The sequence below is a fragment of the Bombus huntii genome, chromosome 7 (assembly GCF_024542735.1).
Source record: "Bombus huntii isolate Logan2020A chromosome 7, iyBomHunt1.1, whole genome shotgun sequence".
NCBI lineage: Eukaryota > Metazoa > Arthropoda > Insecta > Hymenoptera > Apidae > Bombus > Bombus huntii.
In genome coordinates, this window is record NC_066244.1 from 1,575,792 (window position 1) to 1,597,139 (window position 21,348).

Genomic DNA, 21,348 nt, shown 5'->3' on the forward strand with positions numbered 1-21,348 from the left:
TATAAAATACATTAACATTTATTATTACGATTTAATCCCATTGGAAAACATATCTTTCATATGAACTTGCCTGGCGATATACTGAATTTTGGAATTGTCTTTTTATAATATAAAATACGATACAATTTTTGAATTATGTTCTTCACTTATGACTTTCATATTCACCTCATTCTCCTCATCATAGTCCCAAAACTTGAAACATCAATGACAATGGGCGGAAACTTGCCTTAGAAAGAAAACACCTTTTAGTAGTGATGGATTCAAGAAGTACTGAAAAGAAGTACCACGGGGCAGGAAAGTAAGCGTTGCTCTTCATCGCTCACCATGACGCATTACTGTATTCTTTCATTCGTATATTCTGACATTTTCGGCCAATACACGTTCTTATCTTTATGATTGTTTTGGGTTTATCAAAAATAACTAATCTAACCGGCATCCCTTTCATGGGACTTCTCTTTATCTTCATAGATACTATACATCATAAAAAGGTACGAACATGATAGCTTTGAATCCTCTATAAATATTAAAAGAAAAAAAGAAGTGGTAATTTTACATAGACTCGAATTTAATTGCAACAAATTGCAAATATTTTAGCAAAAGCCAAAAACATTGCCAAGTAGAATCAATCACTGCTTGAACAAGTTCGAAACTTTACCAGCACTTTGCCAGAAATGTTCGTTTCGTCCAGAATCATTTTTCTCAACCATCGTTCTTAGATAGTTACAAGTGCGAATTTTGAAATAAAATATGGGATTTTGTTCATCGTCTATAATTTTATAGAATTTTTCTATTGTAAGAATTCAATGAAAGGGTAACGCCTTTCTGACTCTCGCGATTCAATTGTTACTTGCAAAGGATTTGATTCGTTAAAATATCAGAATTATAAATAGATTTTCGAAACTTTCCAAGTACTCGTTCCGAGGTTCGAAACCAGCTCATGAAGATCGAATACTATACAAACACGATGATATTATATCTTGTAATTAGTATTCGAACCCTATGAAGCGAATCCTGGTTATCTGGATTTGATACGAATTTATAAATACATATTGATCTTAGTCCCATCACTACTCAGAACGTGAGAAATCCATGAAAGTCGACGAAAACTGATCTCGAAAAAGAAAACTCTCTTTACTCGATATACAGCAAAATGAAAAGGATGAGACGGAGAAAAACGAGGTGGTACGAAGCAGTAACGTAAACGCGGACGAGTGACACGTGCCCGAAGAGTCATTATTCCATCAGCATGCCGGTTCGTCGACGAGTAGAGACGCACACGTGTTTACGTGTCATTACGCGCAAGTGCAGGCGGATGACGCGAAACGAAAGTCATAGGTCTGAAGTGGGAAATGGCCACGAAGAAACACGATGTGACGAAAGCGATTGAGCGTTCTTCGCATTGAACGACCGGCCGGTGAAACAAAGATCAACGTCTATTTACTCGCTGTAAAATTTGTGGACGCTTAACGACGCGTAAGTACGTCATCGCCGACATCCCTACACCCGTGAAATTTATCGAAAATTTAAAGTGATCGCAATTAATCGTGCAATGGTTTCATTTAAATGTACGTATTTCATGTACCGCTATGATTCTATTTATGTGTTTTGTGATTGCAATGGGGTATATTTTGGATATGGATGTATAGTTATGAAATGTATTGATATTGACGTTGAATCATACTATGCGACAAAAAGATAACATACCTCAAAAATTTGATGTATATTATGATAAAAAATAGAGAGAAAGGAACCTATTGCGTATTTAGAACGCCACGTAAGTTTAATAAAAAATAAATCAATAAATATATATATAATAGAGATATATAAAATAAAAAATATATAGAATGTATCTAACATATTTAGTAATAAATAAACAACGATAATATTCTATGTAGATATAATTAAAATATCTAATTATGATATAATATTATTCTTTGTGAATTATACATTTATATAACAATATATAACTTTATATAAAAATATATACAGGCAGAAAGTGAAAATAAGACAATAACAGACATAAAGAATAGGCAGCATAGGTTAAGAAAAAACAGTTCATTGTAACGATGTATCCGCAGTATGTATCTTATTTTAGCCGCAACCATATAACAAATGGAAATTACACTCATCAAGAGTACACTTATCGCAAGTATGCTCATTAATCGTGTATGGTCACGGTCATTATAATTACAGTGTCATAAACTCATCACATTACAACGATCGTGATTACGGTAGTAAAAAGTCATGCAGTTCCGACGTATCTTTCGTTCACGTCTTCATTTTCTTACAATTACTAGTAAGAAATTTATCATTAATTACCATATATTATCATATTAAATGGATACTCAACAGTCACAATCAGATACTTGATATTATCACTTTGACTTACTACTATCCATCTATAGCGAAAAATACTGCAGATCGAAGACCAATCGTTTCTAACGAGACACATTTTGATATTAATATAAGCTTTTTATATGGATGCATAGAGAAGATATTAAGATAAAATTCTCTTTTTTTCAATGGAATCACACATCTTTTATTTTATTACTCGATATAATAACTTTGTCATTCTTTATAGAAGAAAGATTACCTAATCCCAAACTAATGGTCACCCTTATGGTTCGAAATTAATAACTTTTTGATGTATATCAAAGTATTTACATATATCAAAAAGTCATTAATTTCAAACCATAAGGGTGACCACTAGTTTTGAAAACTTTTGTCGGAAGTCTTAATTCATGACATATGTATTTCATTAAACCAGCAATGGGTATCGAAATTAACACAATATTAAATTAAGATATTTCTTAAACTAATGATATTTTCTATATAAATGGGATAATACTTTTGTAAAAAAAAATGATTGCGAGAGCGATATAGTAACAAAATACGATTCCATTTATAAATTCCGCACTCTTGCTAAATAATATATACTTTACCCTCTTTGCAATTTCTTTCATGGATCTAATCATAGATACTTATGTTCTCTTATAACACAATCGAAGAAGTAAGAATATTTTAAAACGAAACATATTCATGCATCGATAAATCAATGTTACGTTTATAATTCACTTCAAATTTGCTTCATTTCCAAAAGGAATATAGTAACAAAACCAAATATAGTAACTAAACATGACTATAGATTTTCAACTAGAAGAAAGGAACCTGCGCTGGGCAACCAGTTACGCAGAGTGCATGCAAGAAGATGCAATGCCGGCACATCTCGCATCTGTCGTAGGGTATCCCCCACCTGGGAGAACTCCCTCCTTTCAGATATCGTTTCTTTCAACGTGGTAGAAACAGGTACAGCCGGAAAGCGGGCCGCGCTCGGAAGCTGCTGCATTAACCCATTAGGTCTTGATATCTTATTACATGATCCCCCAAAAATCTGGTACATTTTAAAGCTTCGATAGTCTACATCCTACGTCGCCCATTTATTGTACCCTAATTTTTTTACAACATACATTTGTTCAATTTTTTCAACAAAAATTCATACCACTTTTTATATTTTTGTAAATAATTTGTTCATCTAATGAGACAAAATAGTTTTCCACAAATATTATGCTATAGGAATCACAAGTTTGGAATTCTTATGTATTTCGTACATAATATATAATATAAGCAATTTTATTGAATTGAAGGATATTATTAATGCTATTTGTAATGTTCATTACTAATTAATAATTTAATAAACGAGTAATCCAATAGAGGTGCAATTCGAAAAGTGATTCTAGATAATTGGCTGATAGTTATTGGAATAGAATGGAAATATTTTTTGTATGCAAATTTTTGTATATAATATTATATAATTATATTATCATATTATTTCTTATCATTATTTCACTTTTACATATTAATTTTGTTTTAGTTTCTTAACTACATGTCGATAACAATTTCATTTTAAGATTCATGTGGCATCATCTGTCTTATCAAATGCAAATACATAGTGCAAGACCATAAAAAAATTTAATTCTTTCTTTTTAACTATGCCACATTGGAATACTCCATTTTGTACACAAAGTATATAAACCGTAAGATGAAAATCAGAAAACTAAGACAGACAGAATTCTAATTTTGTTGAAATAAAAAATATCTATTTAATACATTATCGTTGGTAATCTATAAATGTCAGAACAAAAAATACGAAATATTCCATGATAAGATATTAAAAATATGAATTAATGGAGAAAGAAGAGGAGGAGAGTGGCAGAGGAACTGCCGCTTCGCAACATGACCTCGACGACTCTCGATGTCAATTTCTCGTTACATTACCTCCCCTTTCTAGGCTACGCACACCAAAGGTCACTGTGCTCCATCTGGTTTCTCTTTGAAAGATGAAAGATGAAAGAACCCAGTGCCAGGTTTTGCTGGAATTTCTCCTGGAATCGAAGCCAACCGCCAATTAACCCGACAGGCTTGTGCTAATTGGCAGATTTAATTCGATATCATTTTTGAACGACTGTACAGTGATTGCATACGGTATCAGCGTTTATTATCGAATCAGTTTCGTTTATTTTTAGATTTAGATTGACGTATTTTATTTAATTTTATTTAGTCGTATATTTAAATCTAATTACTTTATCTAGCTTTATTTATTTTTAGACTTAGATTTATTTATTCTTTTTAGTTTTACTTATTCTTAGAGTTAGATTTGTTTACTTTTGAATATTTTTTATCATTTTTTATTGTTTTCAATCAACTGTTAAACAAATCGTTTAAAAAGTTTTTTACATAATGTCTTTCATGAAACTGGATAAGATGGAGAATGTATGGAAGATACCGATCACTAAAAATCAAAATAATACGAAATATTCAATAGTTCAAAAATTAAAAATAATGATTATTAATACAGTGGAAAGTCCAAGATTTAATAAAAAAGCTTTTGAATAGTATGGAAAGGAGAATTTTTTATATGGCATTGACTCACCCTTCAATAGTAATACTAATTCATTGTTTGCATAGATGTTGTAATAGTATCGTATATAGTATATCTAACGTTTAAAAAAAAGGATAATAGTTTTAACAATGGTAATAATAATATACCAGCTGAGAACGGGATAATTTTATAATATTGATCAGCAGTATATCTAAGCATACACAAACCAAATAAATATTCTAAGTTAATTTTCTAGAACAGAAACATCGTATGGAAAAGATTGTATTCCCATCTTTGTCTTATTTGTTATGTAGAATCACAATATACAAAGTGAATTTTCTATCATATTTTATTTGCTTATTTGACTATTCATGTAGTTCGTATAGTATAACATATTTATATAATTTGGGTATTTTAACAGTTTAAATACTACTATAAAAGGAAACCTTTTTTCTAGTACTGAAAGTCATGAGAAACAACAAAATTTTGCCCTTTTATTTCGTTTTACTTAAACGTCCACCATTTCCAAACACTTCCTCTTGGAAACAAAACCGCCTCTGCCTCAGAAAACCTTCCAACAGACATCAAACTATCTAACCATCCGCGAGAAGGGGCAATTTAGGAATTAATTCGACGAGCAATCTCCACGAATAGCACTACTTCCGATAACTCCCGGGCAATTTCTTTTTCCCGCTTTGAAAGGCTAGCAGAAGGTTCCATGATGAAGAAAAGAAGAAGAAGGTTGATGCATTTTGAGAGGAACAAAGAAAGAAAAGAAAGGGATGATGAGAAGATCAGACAAGTCGGTCCCTCTCTTCGTCTCTTTCTCTCTTCGTCTTGGCTCATTTCATCTGCTCGCCATCCTTTGTTCCCACGCCTCTTCTTGGACCGTCTTCTTCTTCGTCTTCTTCTTCTTCTTCTTCTTCTTCTTCTTCTTCTTCTTCTTCTTCTTCTTCTACTTCTACTACTACTACTACTACTACTACCACCACTACTACTACTACTTCTTCTTCTTCTTCTTCTTCTACCACCGATATTGCCCGTCGTTCGTTCGTGAATCACCGTTACACTCAAAGGGAAATTTAGACGAAGGCTTGGCCAGTTGGAGAAAACAAAGAAAAAAGGAATTATAAAAGAAAGAAAATCACCGTGGTGGTTTGGAGGCGAGACGAGAAGGTTGTTGCAGGTTCAGGAGGATGTGAGATTGTGAAAGTCGCAGGTAAAAATGAGCGAGTTTACTAGGGAAAAAATTTTCTTTCGCGCCTCGTTTCCTTCCTGATTCGTTCGGTGTTAGTGAGGGAACCGGTATGAGAAACCGGACGAACGCGCCGCGGGAAACATCGTGGCGTATGAATATTGGAAAAGTAACGGGACCCAGGAGGCGAAAGCTTGGACGCTTGCATCTCAACCTCGTCGCGGTCCACGGCTTGACTTTGAAACGATAGTGTTCTTCTTTCAAAAGTTAACCCTTTAAACTACGAAGAATTAAATTCTTTGATGAAAATAATATGGGTAAATATATAATAATAATATAATAAAAAATATGAAATATAGTAAAAAGCACATTTTTATAGTCTTCTAATGGCATAACAAATTTCTATCTAGGTTTTGTTTTTCTACTCGTGTTCGTTATATCATGTTTATGTAAATTAACAAAATAATTTTTTAATTAATCTTTTGAAGCCATATTAGCCTTAAAACCTTAGGTAGAACAATCTTCTATAAAGCTTCTGCTTATGAATTAGAATTTGAAATCGAAAATTGGGTATGCGTGTGTTCCAGTTCCATTAAAGAAATTACAAAAATAATTTCTTAATGAATTTCTTCTTTTCTTATTGAACAAAGAGAAACTAATTGAAATTTAAAATATGACGTAAAAATGATAGAATTTTGAGACATAATAATTGAAAATATGTCTAACAAAGAAATACTTCAGGAACGAAGATCTTAGGAAAGATCTCGGAATCGACTCAATCGGGAAAGCAATTGTACAATACGCCAAAAGATACGAAGAGATTAGTCAATTATTATCCAAATATCTAAGCAAACGATCTATACAGTCAACTTATCTTAAAAAGATTAATTAGAAAACACCCAAACGACTTAACAAACTGAAAGGATATAAGCTAAAAATTTAGGTAACTATGTGCTACTGTCATTAACGCGTCATATATAAATTTGCCAAATATTTTCAAAATAAATTGCAATCTACGATAAAGAGCTTTAAAAAATTACAAAATAGAGGAAGATAGAAATAAAAATTTGAATGGTTATGTACAAGTAGGAATAGAGTGGAAGTGAAGGAAAATGGCTACAGAAAATTCAATAAAACTGCAATGTCCTGACGTGATCTATCGTCGTGTACGAAAAGAAGATCAGACACACGGCGGCAGCTAGTGGGGAAAGGGTCGAAGATGGAACGATGAATAAAATGTGTTCGCGGATTTAGGGGCAAATTTAGTGCCTCAAAGTGGGTTATGAATAAAAAGAGAAATTTATTGTAATGTAAATATAAAACAAGAATACTATTGAAATGAACTTACTATAAAAAATATTTTATATGAATAATGTCTTAATTTAATCAAATATTAATGTAAATTAATTGTTAAATATGATAGTGTGATACAATATTCAGTTAATAAATCATTATGAAATATGTACCTACACGCCACATATTGTTTTATATGTTTTATTGTTTTCATAATCATAAAGATTTATTGACAAAGCATAATTATGTGATTGTTATAAAGAATGGATCTTTTGAAACATTTATCACATATCTGAATAAAGTAATAAAAAAATTAATCTAGACAGTCAAGAAACAATAGTATTGTCGTAATCCTCACGTTGCTCATGGTTAGTAAATTTAATAACACTTATTTGAAACGTCGTCTCTTGTTCGGAATTTTGAATTCCCAAGGTAGAATCAAATGGAATTGCCGAAACTTACAAGTAGTAGTTAGTAAAAGAAATATGAATAGCATTGATACAAAAATAATCGATTGTTTCGTGCATATTGTGATAGAAATAGCATTAGATAGAATAAAAAAATACAATTCTATATAATTATTGTTACAATTCAAATTTTTCTTTAATACCGATAAACTCTCATTTTATTCAATCTATAATACTAAAATACTGTAAAAGCTATAAAATTTAATCTAGCAGAAAACCTCTAGCAGAAAACAATAGCCAAATACTCTGAGTCAAAATCTTAATAATTTTGTACTAGTTGAATGAAAAAGTTACCAAAAAGAATTAAAAAATGATTTAAAAAATTCTAATTATACATCAACAACTAACACTAGTTATAAAAAAGCCGAATACGTTATAATTAGTTTGAATATTTAATATGCAGCTTTCTAATCACGAATGGATTTAAACACCAGGCAATATTTGTCCAATAATCATATCGTTAGGTCATAAGGTGAGCTTCTAATTTTTGGGCAATTAGAATTACGATTCATTTCCAAAATTAATATGTATACTGTATTTATATTTTACGATTAAATAATATAATTTCAAATCTGATTTAGATTGGTTACTTGTAATTTAACGATAGAGGTTGAAAGTTAAGAAAGGTTAAAATACATTGCCCCTAAAGATATCTGAAATCGTCTCACACCCAAGTCTCCATCCTCACCCTCGTCGGCTTCGCAAAGCCTTTTGACTCTTCATTCGAGGTCACATCCAGAGACAAAAGCGAGGTATCTGAACGCGAACACCACGAAAAAGCGTTTTTCGGCGGAACGCGGCGACCGTAAGGTATGAGTAGATTTCGAGCCGAAAGCCAGAGCCGAAATAAAGCAAAGAAGGAACACGGTGGATAAATTGACCGGTAGCCATTCTACCAATGGAGGGAGAGAAAGAGGGTGACCAGGGGTCAGAAAAGACCGACCAACCATGCCTGATTCTCTGGATCTCTCTCTAGCTCGCCGAAGGGAAGATAAAGGAGGGGTGGCAAAGAGGATGGGTGGTGAGTGCATTCGGCGAAAGGAGGAGAGAAGGTTCCGTGAGAGTACGCGAACGATAATTCGGAGCCGCGCGGCCGACTCAAAGGACCCGCGGGACGATATATCAATGCCCTGCTTGCAGAACAATTCGAACTATCCGCGATACACAAAGAAAAATACCAAATCGAATGCCTGGAATAGCGGTGAGCGGCTTCTTCCATCGCTTCTCTCTCTTCCACCCTCTGTTGGCTCCATCTTTCTTTCTCTTTTTAACACGAAGCCTTCCTGAGGAGAAAGAAGGTATGGGTAGGTGTGTTCTGTCTTCGTCTTTCTATTGATAGTCTCTGCTTTGTGCAGGTATGTATTTGTGTGTACGTGTGTGTGCGTGCGTGTAGGTGTATGGATAACGTTTTCCTCGAGTTGAGACACGTTGGACTGCCCGATGCCAATGGACTAGCTTCGAGGACTATGTTCGGGGACTTTAAGGGTATTTGCCAATATGTATAATGCAAAAGTTTAGGTGTGTGAGATGGGGAGATGGCAGTTGTTTCTATCTAGCGAAGATGGCGATTTTTAGTGTTGTAGGTATAGTGTGGATTTTTATGCATTTATATAAAATTTAAAGATGCAAAAATTGCACAGAATGCATATGATATATAAAAATGTTAAAATAACTCAAATACAGTACTCGTTATAGTTCTTAATAGATAGCAGGAACATCTATTTAAGGTCTATTGTCATAATTGTCTCCATAAAAATATAAACTGCATAAAAATCCGTAGTCTAGTTATTGGACTTAACTCTTTAAATACTGTTTTTATATACTTAAACAGATAAATACTTGTATTTAAACGGTCGATATTAAGATTTTAATTAAGTTTGGAATATAGAAATCGCTTATTGACGACTCCATTTTGATTAGTTTATTATAGGGATAATTATAATTTCGTATTTATACTGCACTTTGTCCTACAAAACAAGTAATTGTATTTGTTTACGAGCGTATGTATTTAAGCGTGGAAGTTCACTGAATGTCTCAAAACGAAGTTCACTTGTATTTTGCTCCTTCCTTTTTGCGTTTTGAGAGAATGATTTACGACAATATATCCGTAGCACTCAAAGGATTAAAGTCAGATAACTGAGTGAGAATTACGTATAAAATTTGTGTATCTTAAATGCAAGAGATTGAAATTGCTGTTTCGAAAAAGGCACAATGGTAAGCATATGCATGTACTTCTGTTCAAAAGAATCAGGACATTAGCTTACTTTTCATAAAAAAATAATATTTTATAATTAAAAAATTACAGATATAGTGTATTAGAATTATTTTATTCCTTAGGAAAGAGAAGAAATTGAAGGTTATTATATGATTAGCAGCAAAATGCATTTTTTCAAACAAAAAACTATTACAAAATTTATATAATAATATAATTAAAATATATTAAAAGTTTTATACTATCGTATATAAAAAATAATTTTAATTCACATGCTCGTCACTGTATTAAAATTGCCCTGTATATTGACACATTCTAATAAAAAAAAAAAAAGAACGTAACATTACTTATTCACTTTATTGACATACAGAATAACATTTAACATCACAGTCGAAGAATTATCGACATTTACACCCTTCACTAATATAAGCCAAATATTCTAAATCATTTACTCAATCTCAAACTAAACACCAACTCGCCTCCTATTTAACCTTCAAGAGTCCCAATTGAACCCTTCAAACAACCTCCATCGACTCCTTACCACCCTCCATAAACAAGCAATTACTTCTCTTCGCACTGTCCTAAGTACCTCATGCTTCATTCAAACATCCTTTATAGTCTATATTATGCCTTTCCTTATCCAATCATCTCCAGTTTAACCACTCATCGATCATTGATTCATTGCGAGAAAACGAGATATTTGCCACAAAATAAAACGAAGGTTTACTTCTTTTGTTTTTTATCAGAATTTTATATTATTATATTATTATGCACTTACGTTTTACTTTTTATGCATTATTATTTTACATTATCGTATAAGACATATTAGCATTTGATGCACGGCTATAGATGAAAACGATGTACCACAATAAGCATAAAATTAGGAAAAAACTAAAATCATAAGATTGGTAAAGAACTAAAATTTACACGTTCTGAATGCAGAAATATAATTGGAGCTAACTCGAAACTATTTCTTCCTGTCTCCTTCAAATGTATTGTATGTATCTAACGTTTAATAATTACGAGTTAATTTTCACTAGCAGTAGTAAATATATGTTATAATAACTAATAGTTAATAAATAATACTAAAAATATAATGTAAAACATTTTACATTTTGAATTTTCACTGCAATTATTAACTGAAGTATTTGTGGTTCTTCAGATTTCGATCGTACATTTAATATTGCTTGCATTATGTTCGGATATTTCGTGATCATTGCAGTTCACTTCTCGCTGTCAGACTTGAACATATCGATTCTCCGGAGAAGTGAACCGAATGTCCGCGAAACATTAGAATAAAGCGCAAAGCACCACTAAAAACACGATCAAAATGCAAACAACTACAAATATTCATATGTCATCAATATAGATTTATTACACATGTTATTTAAGATCAAATTTAAATTTAATAATAATCATATAACGTTTGAATTGGTATTACAGATGCTCTTGCTTGAAACTATAAACATGTGAATTTGCAAATAATTGTTCCAGTCCAAAATTTAAATTGCCTCTATAGAATACGTCTATATCAATAGATGTTCTTAGATTTTCGATTTATAATACACAATGCAATCAGTGGCTGCAAAAAGTATTTGCACATTGTATTTATAATGGAATTATATACTTAATTAATTAAGTCCGGGTATATTAAATTTCGTATCATTTGATAGTATTATAGGTACTTTTATGTAACTACAAAAATTTGTTACTATGAGAATGAAATAGAGAACCTGATAATAGAACGCTTTATTGGAAAATGAGGATATGTGTAAAAGTACGTTTCGTAAGCACTGTATATCGTTTTCAGCTGCTATATAAACGCAATAAACGCAGAAAGGACAAATCCAGCAGGCAGATCCACTATCTGGCGCAGAACAGAACTATACGTCAATCGAGTGATGGAGCAGCGGTTTGGTTATAATTGGATCAGTTTAGTTAGGTATTGCAAATATTGGCAGCCAGGGAAGCTGGCGACCCAGTGATGAAACCTAATTGGGTAAGTCGGCCTGGCTTGGCGCCAAACGAACCGGCCCAGCTTCGAATTCTAGATAGCCCTGTCGATGATGCCTTCCCATCTCTAACCTCTCTCTCCACTCTTCATCCTTGCTTTCTGTGTATTTCATGATGCCGCCTCATCCGTCGTCGCGACGCACGGAAATTGACACGTAAATACAACAGTGTTGGTGTACGTGAAAATGAAAATGGAGGTTGGGGAATTCGTTCGAGCGACTGGTTTAATTGGACTGCAATGTTGCGATGGGACGCGACTACGCGACGTCCAAATTGCATTGGAAGAGGAACGGACCGGCCACGGACCACGAGAGGGGAATGATGATGAGAGATACCAGAGAAGGGGATAATTAGAATTACCTAAACAAGGGAATAGTGAAGAAGAAGCAACCATAAAATACATAATTACAAAACATACAAACGAATACACTTAAGAGTATGATGTAAATCAATGTAAATACAAATTTGGCAGAAATTTAACACAGACTTCTAATAAATTTTGATTTTGATTGAATACTTTAACACAAACTATTTCGAAGACTTTTTATATTTTATTGAAATCAAATAGTATTTAGAATGATTAAAATGCAGATATAGAATCTTAAATAATTGTAAGAAGAATTCTAAAATATACTTCCATCGTTGCACGTAACGACGCATGGTTTTGTAATATTTTCTTTTGTTGTAAGTTTTTTTCCGCAATTAATTATGACAAACAAGTAATGCGAGGCTTTAATAAAATCAGATTTTACGACTGTTTACATAATCATAGGTTGAAAGAGAATATATTCCAATATACAAAATATATAAAAACAAATGAAAGATGTGCTATTCACATATGTGTAAATTAATTTCGAAAATACGTTTGTTATTTTTCTGGGACATTCTATACTATTTTATTTATTACTCTTAAGTACATATAATTGACTTCTTTATTTCTATATAAAAATATTTTTATTATTTATATATTTTCTTTTAATGATATAGGTAATAATAAAAGGAAGTCACCAACTATAACAAAAAATTATTCAATGTATAAATTTAATATCTCCTATGTTGAATATACTTAGAAATATTACACGTCATCATTGACCAGTTTTAATTTTCCAAACATAAAATTCCATTAAAAAATAATATTTCATCTATTACTTGAATACATCGTAGCTTTTCTAGAGGAATGACGCACTTAAGGAAAGTAATTTTTTAATTTAAAAAAATCGATTTGAAATAGAAGATTCCAAGTAGAAAATTATTTATTACTCAACCATCTAACAATAAAAACATTTTTCTTTTTATATAATTCCATTAATATACTTTGAATTGAGAGAAAAATATTGCTTATGTATATTACTTACTACTTAGAAAAAAGTTAAGCAGTTTTTGCGAATTGCGATATTCTTTTTGTTGAATAATATGATTTTATTAGATAATTAGCTGTATTAAATATTGTTTGAATATTGTTTACTATATAATGTTTACATATTACAATATATATACTGTATGTATATAATGTAAATATGATAAATATTATAATGTTATAGTAAACAATAAACAATATTACAGTATTACAAAATGTAAATATAAAATACATATATTATATATTACATATATAAACAATACCTGGAACGTTATATACTGTAATATTATTTACTGAATATTGTAGTGAATATTATATTCTACTAAATATTTTACTTTTAGTCAATTTTTGTAGCTATCTCAAAACTGGCCATCTTTGAGATGTCTCGCTCTTCTGGAGAATCGACGACTTTTTATATTTTTATATATTGCATATATTTCCATATAAAATTCCTATATGCCATATACCAACACTAAGAATTACACTCCACTTCATATACACATTCTACTCTTAGTAAATGTGTCATGCTTCTAGCGAATTTAATTTTCTATATTTTTATATTTTCTGTACGTTCTATATTTACCATATATTGCATATTTTTATATATTGTACGTTCTTCACCTACTATACGAATAATAAAGAATTATATAACTCGAAATACATATATTTCGTTTTTTGTAAATAACCCTACATAGCACTGAAGAGGAATCTGTAGCCTTGGACGTTCTTCCTGTCCGCGAGGAACGCGATACTTTGAAAAGAAATTTCGGTACGGGGTGAACGAACCGTAGAAAAGCGACGTGCTCGCCGCTCGGGATGCAGCGTGCATTGTAAACGAGCCGGGCGACAAGTGTGCACTTGATAGTGTTGACCTTTCAATGACGCTAAGCTACTTCTCATCGTTGCCGTTACCATCTCCTCTTTCTCCCTGTATTCTCTTCTCACGCTCCACCTAGACTCTAGACAATCCACGGCTAATTTTCAAGAAATCGTTAAACATACCTCACTCCGCCAATTCTCTCCTTTAGTATCACAATTCTAATGCTAGACTTTAACTAATAACTATCGCCTTAATCAATACGATTAATACAAATAAGTTTTTAGGAAAACTTTCTAGCTTCTCAATATTTTTGTAGGTAAAAACAAAAATTGTTTTTAAAAAATCTAGCTTCTAAAATTGTTCATAATTTTCGTAATGTTACGTAACTTTTAACTATTCAAATTGTTTAATATCACAGATATATTTGCAAGTTTTCAGTAATTTATGATATTTTTTGTACAGCTTTGCAGTTTTTGTAACCTTTGAAGTTTTTTTTAGCAGCGTTTGACATTTTTAATAATTTTCGAAGCTTTATGTAATTATCTATGTAATTTCCCAATATTTTCGTAATTTTCGCTTTTGAATTTTTTCATAGTTCTCAAAAGTATTACTTTCGTATCTTACAAAACATTTGTCTAGCTCTAGAAATTCTTTTTCTGTAAATCTTGAGAACTTTTATAACTTCAGTAAATATGAACATATAAATCAGCAATTCTTGACAATCCTAATATCATAACAGAAATTATATAGTAACGAAAAGTCGAATGAGATGAAATCAAGAGGACAGGCCAGAATAAACGTTTAATTTGGAGTTAAATTGCTACAAACATGATATGATATGAAAACAGGCACCGGAGACTGATCGTGATTGACGACTATCAAGCAAATGAAACTATTCGCTGGTTCCACAGAATACTGAGTGCAAGCGGATGGGAAACGTAAACGGGCGTCGGAGGTCGTGGCAAGTTCGAGGTTAATCGTTCGTTTGGCATGGTCTGCCTCTTGGACTGCCCACGTTATATAACTTTAAAACGAATGAGAAAAAATGATATTAACGTAAATGTCAAATATATATCTACTAACTGTACCCATTAAAGACATTAAAGTATACCCATTTGCATATTTTTTACTAGACAAGGACAAATTTTAGATTTTTTAGTACGATATAAATATGTATGCATGTATAACTATATGTACAATAGTCTGCTGAATTTTGTGCATTTTTATAGTTTCGTAAACATAACTAAAGGAATAGAGTTTAAATAGAAACTTGCTTTATTTGCCAAATATTATAATATATACTTTATTTTGGATATTATATTTTTGCATATTATACGAATTATGTACAATTTTGCATGTTCAAATTTCTCGTAATATATATATATATATATATATTACACTAGTACTACATATACTATTACATAATATATATGATTATATATTATGGGATAATTAATATAATAAGCAATTATTATTTGTGATTTATCTTTGTCACAGGTTCTCAAACTTTTATGAAATTATCATTTTTGGATTATTCATCCGGCAATTTTCGATAAATAAAATTCTCCTAATGAACATGTACACTACTCATACTCATGAACATGTACATGCTCTTCTTATATTATATTATACTCTTATATTTTGCGATCTACTCGTTGGGAATTTATAATCTATGGGATAATAGCGATTAATTAGACTACGAATTTTTCTACATCTATAGGAGATTTGAATCTGTAAAATCCTATAAAATGCACGTATGCAAAAATATATAAAATATTTAGATTATAGCATTTATTATAATATCCTAGATCAAACAATTCTCTAGATCCCATTTTTTAATTATATTCATAAAAACATGAATTTGCATAAATATGGGCAGTCTGATGATAATAGTGTTGATGTTACACACATGTAGAATATCTTTTGATTGCACGATTTGTTATGATAAATTAAAAAGTTATAATTCCAAAATTTTAAATATGCGATTTTGTTCGAAATTCTCATATAAAAATAAAATATTCTTATTTACATGCTTCCCACAGCCAACAACAATTTCAATAAACAATTTAAAACAATCATTAATTCATTCCATTAATTCCATTTTCATCGATTCCAATTCATTACATTAATTCCACAAGAAGGTGATAATTATCGCGGTTTGTTATTAATTTCTCATTAATTCGCACATGTTCGTAATGGCTACGTACAGTTATTGCAAATCGAGCAAAGTGTCCGGATACTTACAAGCGGTAGTGTAAAATGAGTGACGAAAGGAGAAAGGAGAGAAGGCAGAGGATGCTCGATGCTCGCGCGTACGCTCGCACACGCGATCATAGGTGCGTTGTATACATATGTATAGACTGGCTATACAATCTGACGGTGGATCACGTGAGCGGAGGGCCCAACGGCTGCCACGGCCCCAATGAATAATTCATGTCGAGCCATGAAGTCACGGGGACCCATGATCGTCGTCGTAACGCACGCAGCGCTGCTACGCTTGCTGCTTCTCTCTCCACGAGAATCGTTGCCTGGCTTTTACGCGGCTATTACTTGCCTTCGTTGCTGTCTATCCTTGCCGAAACTAGATTCAAGGATAAAAGAAGCTTCCACGTTGATTGATTTTTGGAATATTTTTCGTGTATAAGGTTTTTAGAATGTTAATTGTGAGACTGGAGAAATTTATTGATTTGTTTTAAGAAATTTGAAAGCTGTTAGATTTGAGCATCAAAGAAACAGATAAAATTGTGCAGAACAAATTTCGAGATTTAATTGTGAAGAATAAATGCAAGGATAAATTTAGAATACATTAATATAAAAATAGAAGTATTGCCACATTTAGCATTAAAGCTACTAATTAGCGTAATAAAGGATAGAACTTATACCAAGGAAGTCAAAGTACAAGGAAAATTATTTTAAATTACAAGAGAAATACAAAATCTTTCTACATGTTTTGCAAAAATATTATTCAAATTCCTAAAATTACATTATTGTAAATCAATAAAATTTCTATGAAAATTATGAATTGAGTTTTAAATGTTATATTTTGTATACGCTTGTATCATAAAATATATATCCAAATCATTGTGCTTAAAACGTGACAACATTTAAATTATAATTCAATTACTTCTTGATAATGCTAATGTGTATAATGCACTTAGCAACTATCTGAAAAATGTTGTCAATAAACATTTACTGAAATCGTAAATTATTTCAAACTAATTACATAAGATCACATATTTTTTAAATAATGATTATTCAAATGTTTTATTCAAATAATGTTCTAATCTGCAGTATACTGTTTATTTTATACCAAATTCGCCGAGAAAGATAATATGATAATGTTTGTAGTTGACTTAGTTCACTAAGTATGCCATTTACAACATATACTTCCAAAATATGTGAAAGAAATCTACGAATCGTTGAACATTTATATTCATGGATAATGCACTATTCTTTATCTTGCATCCACTTCTATTGTATTCGTTGTTAGATTTACGATGGTATATAGTTTACCTCGCCCTTGGATCTTAATTATAACTGAAAGTACAGTTATCTTCTTGTTTTATTCACTCGTTTATTGCTGTATCTAACTTAATTTCATGCAGCATAAACTTACCATTTTTCAATCTGACTGATTTCGAGTTCGTAACTAATATTAACAGGATTATATATACTTTTTTCATTATAAACTGATTAAAGAATGTTATAAAACTTGTGAAGGAAGTGGAAAGTTCGTATCGTTGACTTTCATTAATAGCATTAATAAAAAGTAGCAGTTTATAATTGAATTCTATTATAATGAAGACGTAAAAATCTTTGTGAATGAAGCTTCCAATGACTTTTTTTTAAAAGGCTTCAGAAATGTATGCCTGATGAAAATATAATGATAGTAACAAATAAAACAATAATATAACTCTTCAGACTATAGCGTCATAAAACAACATATTTATGTTCTTATATACAAAGCAACAATAAAACAAGTTTCAGTCTTTGGTAGAGAACGTACCAACTTTATAATAATGCTTTGTAGTATTTTATTTTTCATTTATTTTAATAAAAATCATTTTACAGGAGATGCGGGGACTTTTGTAAGTGACTGTATATCAACTAAATACTACTATTCAGTTATGATAATTTAACTCAGTTTCAATCTTCCATTTACGAATATATTCATCAGAACCAATTCCAACTTTGACGAATTCGAGAGACTGGAAAGGTAGCATGTAAGTAAATACAAAATATAGAACAACATTTTCTCGTCCGATACTCAATAAACTTTCAAACTGGATATCCTTGAAGATAAAGCGACATATAAAAAAATGTTATTTTACATATTCTTATTTTTTTACAAGCCATTATATCATATCCACTTGTATATACCCCAATATTGTATATAGCCAAACCCTGCGTAGAAGCAATCATACTACTGCAATAAATAACGTCGAATACAATTTGGAACAGGTATCAAAGCATAAAACGAATTAAAGCATTGAGAGCAATATTGCTTCACTCATTCGTAATTTAAAAAATATTGCTAGTCATAACATTAAAATATTGGCTACGATTTGAATTTTATAAATGACACTATATGTATATATGTTGGTACCTTTTGTGTATTATACGAGGCATTATGATGAATTCAAAGAGCATATTAAAAATATATAGTAAATGTATGGTACTTTTGTTTATATAATACCACGTTTTTAGTAATGAAAAGCAACATTCTATGTATTTACATTGTTCGAAAGTTAATCGTTATATTAAGTTGGAAAGATGCGTATTCTAATACATATTTCCATGATTATAAACTTAATATTGTCAAATCGAGGTGTTACAAGATTAACGACAGTTAAATACTACTATAACAAGTTCTCACAATTTTCTACATATTCAACAGTTATGTTAATATTAATTGATACTTGGCATGAAATCCTTCATCTCTATCTACATAAGTGTAATAGATGTATATAGCGTAAATAAGTCGGCCTTGCTGTTTTTTCCTTTTTTTTTTTTTTTTCGCAACTTCAGTTTCTTCGAAAATCATCAAGCACCGTGGCAATGAACACTATAAAGAAGATCAGCTTCAGACATCGAATTCTCGAGAAGCGAAATAATTTCGATCCAAGTGTATCGTGCTTTGCTTACACGAGAATAATTCTTTGGAAGACGCGAATAGAGAAGAGAGAGGCGATGAGGAGAGAAACAGTGCGTCAGCTCCCGCCAGAAATAACATGGATATACTTAGACGGCCCTCCGTGCAAGATCCAACCAAACCACGCTTCTCCGAGGCCAATTCGAGTCCTAATGAAAACTACTCGCGTCGACTCTCTTCAGGATGAGGGGCCGTGAACGTCCAGACCCCTCATTCTACCTGATCGTTATCCGTTTCGCTGTGGATCGAAACAACATTTCAATGACTCGATTCCAAATTGCGACTTCCACGTACTGATGCTGATTGAAAGTTAGAAATTGTCGGTTTTAACAATTTAGCACTACATATTATAAAATGGCGAACAATTCAGAATAAATATCCGCAATTTACTAATCTACCATTGAAATAATGTTTAAGAAATTCTATATTATACTGCAAAATTTTATTGCAAACGGTAAGTTTAGTAAATTTTAGTATTTATACAAATTATACTGCATTATCTATTAATTCTACTGTCCTATAAACATAATATTTAATAAATTCTATTAGAAATTAATCACAACATAATCATTCTAAGTGAGCAGTTCTATAAAAGTAATTGTACCATAATAAAAATATCGAAAGTTCGACAATTCTTATGAATATAAAACATATTCTTTTTGTGTTAATGTTCGTTTTGTGTTAATTTACATCCGAGTCACAATCTCCTTTTACACATGTACAGAATTGAAAAACTTTAATAAACATACAACATAAAATTATTATACATTTCATCATTCATTTTATAGTATTTTAGTATCACATACAGTTAACTTATTCAACTTTCAATTAACAACAAATCCTAGTTATAACTTTAGTAATTACTACTTATTTTCACAAATTATGTACCTATTAAAAAAGTAAGAACGTCGATAAAGAAACTGCGTAAAATATAAATTTCTATTAATTACCGTTTAAAAGAATAGGACGTGAATGAGAGGTAGATAACATGAATGATAGGAAGATCTCAATAACGATAAATTTGCAATTTCTGTAACACGGTGTAAATGCACAGGCGTATATACTGTCAGAAATAAATCTACCTTAGTATAAAAATAAAACTAGAACGAAAAGGTTTCACATATAAATCACTAAGAGACCGATGTTATGATAAACCGCTTGCAAGCTGAAGAAACCGCCGCGCCGTGCGGTTGCAAGGAAGGACCCAGTACTAATAAAGAAAAGTACCGTTTCGTGGATTTTTAATGAATATCATTGCCTTAGTAATGGCCTATATTGTTACTTATTGGATAAAGTCAACTTAAATATATCGGTGTAATTTATTCAAATTCTTTTAACACTAGAACAAATAACAGTCTCTATTATGTTTGTATAAATATATTGTATATAAATAATTATAATCAAAATGAAAATAAAATGGAAATATATAATTATATACCTCAATAAATATAATCTCAAAATAAATATAGTAAATGTAAAAGTCAACGTTAAATTTTGATAAAAGTATCTCCATATATATGTCTTTAATACGTAATTTCAAAAGAAAAGAATTAATTTTGAAACAATAGAAAATCCTTTTTACAATGTATCGAATTAATCTAATACAGTGGCCTCATAACAAGAAACTTCTGTAAGCACAGTATTAAAACTTAATACATATCTCAATACCTTTTCAATACCTCAATAACAAACAATATTTAAAATTATAAAATAAAATTACAAACATATTAAAGCTTTTATTATTACGACTAATTCTTTAAATTCTATATCATTCTATTAGACAAAAATCGAATTCCAATTTTAAATTTAATTTCTCGTCTACTGTAATCTGCTGTTAAGCATGCGATTACAATTTTAAAAAATTATAAAACCTCCAAAATGAATAGTAAGATTTTCGCTATCTTTCTTTCGCCTGCATTCCGTCAGTTCGACAAAGAAGCTCCGGAATATATCTGTCTGG

General features: G+C 31.0%; 1 protein-coding gene and 1 long non-coding RNA gene across 7 annotated transcripts in view; one reads left to right on the forward strand and one right to left on the reverse strand.

The window, feature by feature from the left end:
- The window catches only part of LOC126867249 (protein scalloped), a 341,496-nt gene that overhangs the window by 281,435 nt on the left and 38,713 nt on the right, over window positions 1–21,348 (reverse strand). The gene's annotated exons all lie outside the window — the stretch shown is intronic.
- On the forward strand, window positions 10,597–12,731 carry LOC126867269 (uncharacterized). The gene is made up of 2 exons (XR_007690200.1): window positions 10,597–12,045; window positions 12,228–12,731. It is a non-coding gene; the product is annotated as an uncharacterized LOC126867269 (long non-coding RNA).